Source organism: Anser brachyrhynchus (assembly GCF_964034855.1).
Source record: "Anser brachyrhynchus genome assembly, chromosome: 20".
NCBI lineage: Eukaryota > Metazoa > Chordata > Aves > Anseriformes > Anatidae > Anser > Anser brachyrhynchus.
Genome location: NC_137713.1, coordinates 10,114,385 through 10,126,935, shown reverse-complemented (window position 1 = coordinate 10,126,935; position 12,551 = coordinate 10,114,385). Strand labels below are relative to the sequence as shown.

General features: G+C 50.2%; 1 protein-coding gene and 1 long non-coding RNA gene across 6 annotated transcripts in view; both read right to left on the bottom strand.

The window, feature by feature from the left end:
• AUTS2 (activator of transcription and developmental regulator AUTS2) overlaps positions 1 to 12,551 on the bottom strand; it is a 761,884-nt gene that overhangs the window by 663,042 nt on the left and 86,291 nt on the right. The gene's annotated exons all lie outside the window — the stretch shown is intronic.
• The window catches only part of LOC308180684, a 117,237-nt gene that overhangs the window by 27,524 nt on the left and 77,162 nt on the right, over positions 1 to 12,551 (bottom strand). The window contains exon 2 of the long non-coding RNA XR_013941126.1: positions 1 to 12,551. This exon is cut by the window's left edge and continues 27,524 nt beyond it; it is cut by the window's right edge and continues 45,539 nt beyond it. This is a non-coding gene — a long non-coding RNA (uncharacterized lncRNA).

The following is a 12,551-nucleotide window of genomic DNA, read 5'->3' as shown; positions in this document are numbered from 1 at the left end:
AAACCACATGCGCCCTAGGAATAAGGGACTGAAAAATCCCCTCACTCGCCCCTGGATGTGGTTGTTAAATACTAATTAGGGGTCTGTTCTAATTGCACCGAATCAGTTCCAATTCCCTATGGACCTTAATTAGAGCCTGATCATTTCCAAAATGAACCCGTACCACATCCCGAGAGCAGTGTGATGACAGTGTGACAAGGCTTCTCCTCAAGTTAAAACTCTCCAGCAGTCTGACTTTGTTTTAAATGAGATTGATTTCTTCTATTGACATGATGCTTATTAAGGGCACCATCAGAAAGCTAAATCAGGCCTGCATTTAGACCCCTATTCTATCAAAATTCAAGACATGGAAACAGATTTAGAGCTCTTAGCACAGGTGATCCAGTTGCCCAGAGTTCAGTAATCAATGTCCAGATGCAAATACAGTCAGCGTTTTGAACCCGATACGCCAATTCAGGCCCACCACAAAATGTATTATAATTTAAGTTAAAAGAACTGGCAACTGGAAACGGAAGAAAAAACAGCTGAAAGGCAGTCCTGCTTGATACATGTCACTGTCACTATCTTTGAGAAGTGTCAGACAAGCCAACACATGGTCTATCCATCATGAGGCTCTCTTCAGATTGACTGACAGATCGTTTCAAGCACTTGCAGTTAACTTGGGCTTAAAATATCATCAAAGGCTCCTCAAAATTTCTCTCCTACAGTCTGCTTTGTTTAATCTGGCTAATACAGAACCAAATATTCACTTGCACCTAATCACCAAGTGAAATCATAATTTGTGATGCTAAGCTGAAAGGCCAAAGCAAAGCTGAAAGGCCAAAGCAGACAGGTTAGGTTCAATTATCAGAAGCACGTCAACTTTTATAACGAATAATTATATTTACTATCACAGCCCTGGGAAGCAAGACACTTGCTCGGGTAAAAGAGCCAGGAAATTAATCAGATGGATTAGGGGGTTGCATGCTTTCTTCCCTATTTCCGATAATCAGCACATCATTGCTCTGACATCTGGTTTTCAGATTTCCATTGAACACATTCATTTTCCCACACGCTGCAACCCAAACAGCCCTTTCTCTAAAAACCAACTCCGGCAAAAACCTGCAAGTCCAGCAAAAGCTTGAGCAAAACATTCCCGCTCCGAGAGCTGGCTGGGAGCTTCTGGTTTGTTCCTGCAGATGCCCAGGCTTTTGAACAACTTGATCTCAGACCGAATTTAGAGCGTCAGGAAATGCACTGAGACCGGTGCTGGGAAAAACACCAACAACACGAACAAACAGGACCAGGTCTCTGATGAGGAAAGTTAAATTACATTTCAGCTGTGCAGCCTGTATCAGGACTTTCCAAAATAGTGGCAGGAGGAGGGGCGCTCAACTTGAAGCACCTTGAAAGAGCCTCAGTTCTTGGAATTTATTGAGCACCAACTCTGTGAGATCCAGCTTCAACCACCAGTTCTCCAACGGGACAGCCCAGAACAACGAGACACGTTTAGAAACGGCACTCCTGAGGCTTGGCGCTGGCAGCTTTATTCATGTGCACTGCTCAGTCAGAGCCAAACCCTAAACTGTTATCAGCAACTCTCACAAGGCTCTGCTGTTTTACCAGATTGCCCTTTATTCTCTCCCTCTACATCATTAACAGTACCTCAAAGCCACGTTTCGGGAGCACCACCACCACCAGGCAGCCCCAGTGCTGAACAAGAGGAGACCCCCCGGTTTCCCCAGTCACTGTTGCACATAACTTTGAAGAATCCCGAGATCCTGTGACCGTGCCATGGTTATCAGCTATTTGCTGGATGACGATGATGTGGTTCGCACTCTGCTAGAAGCCCAGCTGTACACGCTGTACACGCTTGCATGTCTGAGCACAGTTGTGGCTGATTTTGCAAGGACTGCTGCAAAGCACATGAGCACCAGGGCAGCTTCAAAGGTAGCACATCTTAACCCGTCCCCGCCTCCAGTGACAAAAACATGTTTTTCTCTCCCGAGCAAACATTCTTTTTTTTTCCCTTAACAAAACAGGAGGAGGCAGCTCCTCTGCTGGGAAGGCGACTTTGCTGACTGTGCAAGCGAAATGGGCTCCGTGGCACGACACACGCGGGGAGCAGCCTCCTCGGGAATAAAACCGCCACGGACATGCCAGTCTGCAGAGCTAAGTGCATGCCAAGTATTTCTACAACTTTCCCCAGAGCCAGCTGTAACCTTGTTTATAAAATATTTGTGCTGAATCTTAACCCCTCTCCTGCCCCTTCAAACATCCCATCCTTAATTCCTGTGGCTGAAAACTGTCACCGACGCACGACGGGGTGACACCTGCAGCATGCGGGGCCCTGGCAGGTGACGTGGCAGAGGACATCTGCAGCCACCGAGCAGAGGCTGATGGAGGTGAGGACACGGGGACTGCTCTGAAGTCTGCGGAGGTCAACAGGACGCTTTCACTCCGCATTAAGAGGTTCGGGGTCAGCTGTCAGACAAACAGATCAATAGTAATATCAATAAGTGCAGGTGCCGGCCACGCAGGGGGCCTGTGCAGTTAAAGGTCCCCAGGCCTGTCCCAGCGAGTGCAGCAGCCCTTCCTCTCCTGGGGTTCCACCCGGCAGATGTACACCCAAAGCATCCGGGCAGGTATTTTGCTGTGCTTCAGAAAGCCAGAAAGGTGAAATCACGTTGCCCGCGGTGACTGGGCAGGTGACCAGCAGCATCGGGAGGACTCAGAGCCGTCAGCACCCGGCATGCTTCCAAATCAAAAGGTGCCAACACCACACCTCTCCCGGTGCTTTGCTCAGTGCCCTTCGTAGCGTTTCCCAGAAGAATTAAAACACAAAGCGTTCGCTGAACTTCCTTTCTCCACTTGCACTTTGGTGTTTGATGAACAAGGGTTTACCTATTTGTATTTCAAATGGAATTTGAAATGAACACGACTGTATTTAATTCCTTGCTACAATGCTCACAGCATCAAGGGACCTTGGTGCAGCCGTTCGAGGGGGTCTGCTACCAAGAGAGAGCACAGGCTCGGGCTGCAGCTTACACAAAGCACCCCATTCCTGCTCGTCTCAACAAAAGGATTTGGAGATTTGGATGGCAGGAGGAGGGAAGATGGGACACGGAGTTGTATTTTTCCTTAAGTAGCACTTCAGTCTTTTCAGTTGTTCAAAATGGCAGCTTAAACTCACAACCATTTCCATAGCTTCTTACCCCAGCATCCTTCCTCCCTACCCACATGAGCTAAACTGTCCCCCTTACTCCTCTGGGGCAGTGCCAGACACATCCTTGCCTTCCAAATGAGCACCAAGACTCTGCTTTTTCCAAAAGTTTTGCCCCCTTTGTGCAGGAAAGAATCTAACCTAAAGCTTAGGCAAACAACGTTGCCCACATCCAGTTGCTGCTGAGGACTGCCAGGCTCTAACTGCAGGACTGGCCTGGCTACGAGTCAATGCTTGCAGCGTGCCCTGCCTGGGATGTGCTTTTTGGGGCTCTTCCAAGTTTGCTTTCACCAGAGCTTGCCCAGTTCCCAGCCTTCAGAAGTCCACCGAGCCGACAGCAACATCACACTGCAGCTCACTCGTGGAGTCCAGCTCAAACCCAGCCTGGCCCGACACTCCTCCATCAGAAAAGGCCATCCTGAGCAACAAAGCGCCGCGGAAGCTGAACATCAGCCTGGAGACCTGCCGGGGATCCACAACAAGCCCGGCACATTGCTGCACAGCAGGAGCTTTTAAGAAACACCCAGGCTGAGTGCTTTTTACTGACAGGTACATTGGAGCTCAAGCCTAAAGTCAAAAGATCACAGACAAACTCCTGGACATAGCCAAACAACATCCAGCACTGTTTCAGCACATGAGTTCCTCTTACGTTAAATTATAGGGATAAATTGCTAACAAGCTGCTGTTCGACGTGCAGCGGACCAGGGGCTAAAAGTCGAGATGGCTGCACTTGTGCTGTTAGCAGAACTTGAAGCTCACACAGAGCGACTGCACTCACTGGTGGCACTTCTGGAGCCACAGAGCAGCGGGTTGGCACCGTGCTGCGGCCAGTCCCGCTGCGGCTTGCCGCCGTGGCCTTAACCCGGCGTGGCAGGTCCCAAGGCTGAACGGAGGGACGCACAGGCGGCAGGCAGAAATAAACATTTATCGCAATGCAGAAGACATTCCACACCTTGTTTATGCGTGGGTTGCTTTTTGTTTGGTTGGGCTCAGTATTTCAAAGACACCTAAGAGAAGGTGAGGCGGCACTGGGCAGTGCCCTGGCCGTGCCCCAGCTCCCCCAGGGCCCCCGGTTTGTGTGCAGCAGGAAACCCGTCCGCACAGAGCCGGGGAGCTGGGCTGCGCAAAGGTGCGGGATACAGCCTCTATTCACCTGCCAGCACCATGGATTTTGATGAGACATGCCTTTGGTTCATTTCTACTTACTTTACTTCTAAATAATCAGCAATAACTGGGGGTGGCTGCTTCTCCTAAAGGGGGGGCCACCAGACTCGGCGCACACACCGGCAGCAGGTGCTGACACAGGCCTTCTCCCCACAGAGGGAAGCACTAACTGCACCAGGCCGATTCTACCAGCCCCAACGTGATTTGTGTGCTGCAGCTCAGAGATTAAAGGCAGGCTGAAGAGTCACCTCAGCAACAAAAAAGGCTGCCTGGGTATTCCGATTTCCACGTGCTTACAGCGTTTGGCAGTTTATAATGCGGTCTTGTAAGAGAGCGATGCTGTCACGTTCACCTGGCAGAAGAGCTCCATGTGTTTTATATATGCTAACAGACACACGCACGCATCTTTCTGCATTTACATACATAAATAAAACATCAGAAATCAAAAGGCAAAATATACGTTGCCTCTTCCCTGCAGAGTTTTCTAACAGTCCTCTTGCCTTCTTAATAGTAGAATGCAGAACCGCATCCAAGAGCTACATGGTCAGAGGAAGCACTGAAGTAAAGCAACCAGTAAAAAATCCACATCCATAAAAAAATGGACATTTGCCTGCTTAGATGCTGAGTTAACAGCAGAACGTTAACGTTGACCATGACCATTCCTGCCTTGCCCCAAGCAAATTACATGCAATGCACAACAGGCAACAGTTGCTCGCAGGCTACACCCGCCTCGCTCCACGACGTACAGCATCCAGAGAAGGCAACAGCCTGTTTCGGACTTGTCTGGGTTAGCAGGCAGTGCAAATACCATCAGTAAACCTTCGGTCTATACAGCCACCACAGTACACTCTGTGACCCCCCACCCCAACCCAAAGGATTCGTATCGGTTTAATGAATGCTACCCATCACTGTAATTGGGGAAAATAACAACTCCTCCAAAAATGTGGATCACAACCTGGGAACCAAGAAACACAGCCAAAAGGAAAATTTGTGAAATAAACCCCAGATCAGCCAGGCCCCTTCAGCAGAACTCTGTGTCCCTGCAGCCTGATGAAAGGCTCTGCGCACCCAGAAGATCGTGATGGATCGAGTCGGCCAGAAACCTGTTAGACTTCGAGGGAACAGAGCAGGACCATGGCAGGACATTAGCAGCTGGGGGCACATAGACTGCAACATGCCCCAAACCTGACCCAGAGGGTCAGCTCATCCCCCGAACTCAATGCTGCTATCCCCAAGCCCTGCTTTGCCTGTCCTCACAGCACCGAACCACCCCAGGCTGCACCCAGACAGCCCCCAGCACAAGGCGGTCGCACCTGGGGAGCCCGATGGATGGCAGGGCAGCAGGACGTGCCTGGGTCCCCTGCTGCTCTGCGCCACCAGCCTGTGACAGACACGTTACAGGCTAATCCCGGGTGGGCTGACAAGGACCCATGGGATGCCCTCGGCTTTCTGTGGAGCTGGGAAGCCAGTATTAGAGGGGAAGCAGAAGGGACCACAGCTGGCAGGCTGCCTTGCTCCTTTCCTTTCCTGCCTTGCTAGACCTTTCCTTCTCCAGCCCTGGAAACCAGCTCCAGAAGAAGCTACCCTGCCACCTGCAACACCAAAACATGCGTAAAGGCGTGGAGCCCTCCTCCTACGTGATGGCACCCTGCATTTGAGCCATGCACTCAAGGGCAGCCCATGACTGGGGACCCCTCACCGCCCCACCACACCACACGCACAGCTGAGTCCCAACCAGGACCAGCAGCAAGATCATTTCAGAAAACAAACCAAAAATGCCAAAAAAGCAGCACCACGTACCCTTCACCTCCCCACCTCCTGCACAGCGCGATGCCTGGTGACACATGGCTTCAGCCCAGCCATCGCTCGCTCCTGAGCAATGCCAAACTAAATATAACTCCAGAGATCTCGCTGAAACAGAGAACAGAGCAGGAGACCGGGCTTCACCCATCCTCCCATGGAGAACGCCCCAAGGCCCACAGCTGGCTCCCCGGGGAGCACCGCTCCGCCGGCAGTGGCAGGTGAAGGCACGGAGCCAGGGAAGAGGCTCACGCAGTTATGCAAATCCAACTGAAATTGAAATTTCGGCCTAACCTGCTGGGAAGAAACCCACAAACTAGGGCAATTAGAAGAAGCAATTATTACTAGATATAAATAAGAGAGATAATTTCATTTCTCATTGAAGCTGTAAGGGCTTTGGGACCTCAGCCTGCGTTCGGAGCCAGGGAAGTTTCCAGTAACACGCGAGGTGGCTGTTGCTCCTCCTCTGCAGTGATGGCATGTGCCTTATTCCCACAAGCACAGATAAGCCAGCCCATCTGTTTTCACCGTGGGGCAGAGTTTTACCTTTCTGGCCCCGAAGAGCCCAGCCGAGACGTTCAGCATACGCTGCCGCGGCAGTGCCAAACCAATGGGAGAGCAGGCGGCCCCCTTTTGGCACCATCGGATAGTCAGGGAAATGGACGGGATGGGGGATTTAAGATGACTGAAGGTTTCATGCAGTCCCTTGTGAGAAATTATGACCTATTTCCTTCCCCTGATTGTGTATCCTTCCTGAGCTGACTTTTGGATCATTCAATATTTAAAATGCATTGCCCTATAAACAGGCAGGGTAAAGAAGCATCCCTTGCACTTTAAATCACTCTGCTCGAGATTACATTCAAGCCTCATTACTCTGAAGAGACCTGGGATCCTCTTCCAAATGACTGAATTGGGGCAGACGTTTTTCCGACAAGATCCTAAAAGTATTCAAGTCCATCCAGGCAGCAACGCCTGGCTTTTGTTTGGAAGAAGAGATTTCTTGTTCTGAGCAATGCTACAAAAGCAATGTCATGTCATGTTTACTACTTCCCCTCTATTGACTTCTGCAGCTGGTGAATTTTTTATGACAGAAATTACAAATATTTAGCCTGCTGATGGCAGGATGAGCCAAGTATTCCCAAGGCTCACGCACACCAACCTCCTTTGTTTCCTGGTTTCAGCTGCCCATGTTAGATCTGCTAACATCCTCCGCATCCGCCGACACAAAGACAGGGGGCTGCACATCAGCAGCTACCCCGCAGCTATGCTGCAGCCGGCAGAAGGGGGGCTCCTCCCCAGCCCCAAATCCCCCCCAGCTCTCCATAGCTCTGCATGAAGACGTGCACGGAGCCAGCAGTGGGGCTCACCGGGCTCACTGCTGGGCTGCCCCGAGCTGGGCACAGCGCTGGCTGCAGAGCGGCGCAAATCCTCCCTTGGAAGATGCTGCAAGGTGCACGACAGTGCTGGCTGAAAGACTTCTGCCCGCTATCCATCCTTCCGTCCTCCTCCAGTGCAAAAAAGCCCCGGTTTAGGGTTCGGTTTCAGTTCAAGTGAATGTCATGAAATAAAAATCCTTACAAATTTGTTAGGAATGGTTTCTTTTTCCCCCAAATTAATATCTGCAGGATTCACTGCAACATATGAGTTGAGCAACTCTACTATTTTTCAGTTCAGCCACGACAGCTGTTGTTTATTACTAATTGAAGCAGCTTATCTTTTTGTCCAGACGAAAATATCTGCGGTTTGCGATGCGGGGAATGCGTCCCCCTCCCTGGCACAAAGGGCACATCTGTATCGTGCTCTGGAAACACGATGACGTCGTGAATAAACACATCTGAAGTGGCTTTAATCAGTCAGCTGAGGTAGCAGAAGGTAGCAGAGGAGCGGTAATAAAGCTGAAAGCGCAGGGAGGGCACACGTTGACGTATACCTGAGCAGCCACCCAGGCTGCAGCCTGTGCCCATGCATCTTCATTATTACTGGTACCCAATTTAGCTGAATCGATGCGAGATGGATATTTCAGCACTCAGCTGCAAACCTTGGGGCTGGAGCACATGATGGACGAGAAGAGCCTCAGGGAGATGGGTTTGTTCAAGAGGAGGCTGAGAGGGGGCCTTCTGCTGTCTTCAGGCGCCTAACGGGAGGTTACAGAGCCAACAGCAAAACTGTTCTCACCATGAAGATGAACCAGCACTGGGATAGGGAGGAAAGGGAGTTACCATTCTTGGAGGTCTTCAGCACCCTGCAAGACATGACCCTGAGCAACCTGATCCAACAGGGAGGTTCTGAGCTTCAAGTGGGACTTTGGAGCTAAGGACCTCCAGAGGCCCCTTGCAACCTCGCTGGCTCAAAGCATGCTTCGGCTCAGCTTCAGCCACACCAATACAAAACAGTACAATTTGATAGTTATGAAACGCTTTGACATATGAAAGCAAGGGCTTCACACTCTTCTAAATAGCAGCTGCCCCTGATGTCTCAAAAATAATCATCTGCATCCAAATACACATACCTCATAAACGTAAATGTAAATAAATACATTAGCTAAACATCTAATCCCAATGCATTATGTTAGCTCAATAATATAACTCAATGTACTATGAAGGGTAAAAAAAAATCTACTTGAGAAACAGGCACACTTAAAACTACCTTTCAAAAACCATTAATTAAATTCTGACATTTTCTAGAACTGCATGTTTTTATTTCCAAAATGTTTCTCCATGGAAATTATGTTGAAATTGACACATCTTTTCTAAACATTTCAATCCATAAAGAAACATTTTGTTTTGATTTTAACCAAAATGGTTTTGGCTGACTTTTTCTTCCATGTGGCACCTGCCAGGACACCGCAAGCATCAGAAAAGGGAACGGCTCCGGACTCCAGTAACACCCGGATTGTCACCGCCAGCGGTACACAGCGGACAACCCCAAGCTGAGCGATCACTACCACAGTAGACAGAGACCCACAGAGCCACAGCCGCACATCCCATTCCAGGTGCTCCATGGACGGTCTTACCCAGCAGACGTCAGAGCCTCCCCGGCGCTTGCGAAGCTCTCCAAGGGCTGAGCACAGCCCAGGGAGTTGGGCGCGCTCACAAAACATTTACCTACTGCGTTTCCCTGCCAACAGTTCGTCTACATTATTGTACAAGCTGTACTGAATTATGACACAATAGTGGAAAACACACCGTGTCAGGCCCAGAGGTGGTGTAAACCCACAGGTTTCCCTGGAGGCCAAACAGCTCTGCTGGTTTATGTTAATGAGGCGCTAATATTTTTAATCCTAATGTCTTACTGTACTCCAAATTATCTCAAAGTTCCTGGTTGCAGATGCAGCACCCTGCAAATTGCAAATTGGGAAACTGTGACATGTCAAAGATCTTCCCTTCCAGAGCTTCTGCCATACATAATCCTTCCACCTGCTTCCAGTTTGTTTGGCTCTTTTAGGACATCAGCTGAGTGCCTGAGAAAAATCACAGTGTTTAAATTACTGCACACAAATAAATCACCGGGCTGTCCTCTCTTTCCCAACTCATTACGTACAAATGTAATTTTTATTTTTTTTAAGAGAAAATCACACCAGCCCACGGATTCAGTGAACTGGAGACCAATTCCAATTTGAAATGCTAAGAACTGGCCCAACGTTTGTCTCCTCCCTGGCCAGCACCTGGCATTCAGGCATCCCCGCGCTCTGGGTGCACGGGCACCTTGTTCTCTGCTGATGTTGGGGTTCAACCTGGACGTAAGCTCATCGAGGACAAGAGGACGTGTTTCCCAGAACATGCTACCACCCCCAACCAAACCTCCCGGCTCTCCAGGCTGAAATCGCAGCCTGCCCTTCCTCTGGAAGCACCGGAGGGCTGCACGTAGAGCCGTCAGAGCCACAGCACGATTAATCACGTGAAAGAAGGGAGGTGCATGGTAAGCAACAGGCTTGTATCTAAACGATCCACTGAGCAGAGCAGTGCTTCTGTACACAGACGCACACGTTTCCCTACACAGCGTTTCCGTCCCCGGGCCCGGGTGCTAACGCACCTTCCGCACGCGACGTCTCCCCGCAGAGGGCTCACAAAGGACCTTCCACCCCTCCACCTCCTGGCCGCGTCCTCCCCCCTGCTCCACCCTCCCCTCTGTTGGCCATCTGGTACCCATCAAAGGCAGTTAGACCCATGACACATGTGCGCTTACCAAATCCTTCAAACCTAACTAGAGCCCTGTTTTGTTTCTTCCTCATCAGAAGCCACAAGGAACCCTGATTCGGTACATCTGGACCTTCTAATAGGGTAACAGCCTGGCTGTGCCAACTCTGCTTACTGTCTGACTCCATCTTAATCATTCACAAATCACAAAAGGGTTGGGAGGGGAGCAGAGCCAGCACAGCAGCAGCACGAGGATGGCGGCTGAACGCAGAGCAGCGGCCACAGACGGTGCTTGGACGAGCACTGGCGCACAGAAAACTGAAACACCCTTCTCCTAATTCTCTACGCGTCCCAGTGCTCTGATTTATTGGTCCTTTGCTGGGCAACTGGTCCCAGGTTTGCCCTGGCAGCACAGCCCGATATTCCCAACGTGAAGGTGCCGTGGGGATGGTGAACCCCATCCAGTTGTGGGAGTGCCCGGAGGAGAAGCCACGTTCCCAGGGAAATGTGGGGAAATGGAAAGGGCTCCTCCCGGCTTTAACCAGCGCGTTCACGTAGCGCTGTGCCGCTAATGCCTGTGATTTCACTGCAAAGGTTTCCACAACTGCTCCTTTCTTTGCTCTGGATATGGCTATTTAGCTGGCTTTCCAGGAATCGTGTGGTTTCGTATCCTCAGCTTCCAGTAAAAACAATTTCTAAATATCAGAGAAGGGCTTGAAACTACGACCCAGCGACAGATGTGAAGATCTCTCCTTTCTTTTCGTTTTGATGGTTTTTAAAGCAGCATCACAGCTTTATGCAGGGCTCTGTCTCCTGAGTTTTACATCACAGGGTTAGAAATGCTGCCATGGTCAGCGAGCTGATCCTGGGAATTGCACCGAGTCCTCCCCAGGCCGACCGAGAGGAACCCCCTGCTGCACAGGGAGAGCTTAGCGTGGACAAAACCTTGCAGAAATACCGAAGGAGGAGTAGCGCTGCTTTATCATTTGCATTGACAAATCCACGGGCTTTATCACTTCTCTGCTATATTGCACCATTAGTCCCCCTGCACCCTGCCACCCTGTTCATCCAGCAAGCCAGCCCCGGGTGTCACTTGTCCAGTAACACAATATAATACGGCCTTTACCTACACACAACGCTGCCCGTTTCTATCTGCCTGCGAGAGCAACGCACAAAGGCAGAGGCCAAGGCTGTGCTGACAAGCTCGGGGCTGCCGCTTCCCCGTGCAAGGTGCTCAGCTCCTGACGCCATAAAGCAGTCCCACTTTCCCCCCAAAACACACAGGAGGATGGATGCTTTCAATGTTTGACCAAAATAGGCCATTAAAGAGGAGACGTTAGTCTGTTTGAGAAAATAATAATAAAAAGCACAGCAAAACAGAGGGGGATGGGTCTTGATTCCATGCCAGGAGCCCGAGGACTTGCATTTATTTATGCTCTTCATGGGAAAGCCGTTCAGAAGCAGTAATCCATGACAGCTGGCAAAAGGGTAGGGACCTTCACAGCCAGTTGACTGATACTTTACCCAAAAAGAAAAAGGAAAAAAAAAGAAGAAAAAGCTCTACATTGGCTCTGCAAGCAATGGCAGTGGACAGGAGACGCGGGCAGGCTCGTGATGGGTGCTGATGGCTCTCTGGAAAGTGGGCGACACCACGGGCTGATGGCAGAGGCATGATAGAAAGCAAAGCTCGAGGTGGTGGATGAAGAAACTGCACAATAGGGATAATTACTCCTTAGGAACTTCACTGGAGGGCTGGGAGAGTGCTGCGGCTCCTCAGCATCAGGAGGGCTTCGAAGGGCTCGTCCTTCATGACCGCTCGAGCTCTTCACCTCCTGACCTCCCAGCCTTCGCTGGCACCCTGGCTTCTGACATGGAGCAAATGCACGTCCACGTAAATGTGATTTAAAAGAAAAGAAAAAAAGAAAAAAAAAACACAATCGAACGACTCAAAGTGGTGTGCTGCTCCGCAAGGCCAAACACACATCAGCTCAAAGTCTGAAATTAATATGGAAAGTGATTCATAACAGGAGGAGACAAAACAAGCCTATTCATGCTACTCCATGTCAAGCCATCTTATAGCTATTTTGGAGCCAAATCCGCTCTTCTCTTCCAAAACCACAAAGAAAAGCAAACAGATGTCAGCCATTGCAGATTTGCAAAGAAATGAACGAACAGCTCCTAATACCAGCATTTTCTTCTGTGCTTTCCACCTAGGGATGGATGGCAAGGCACTTGTGGAAGCACGGGGC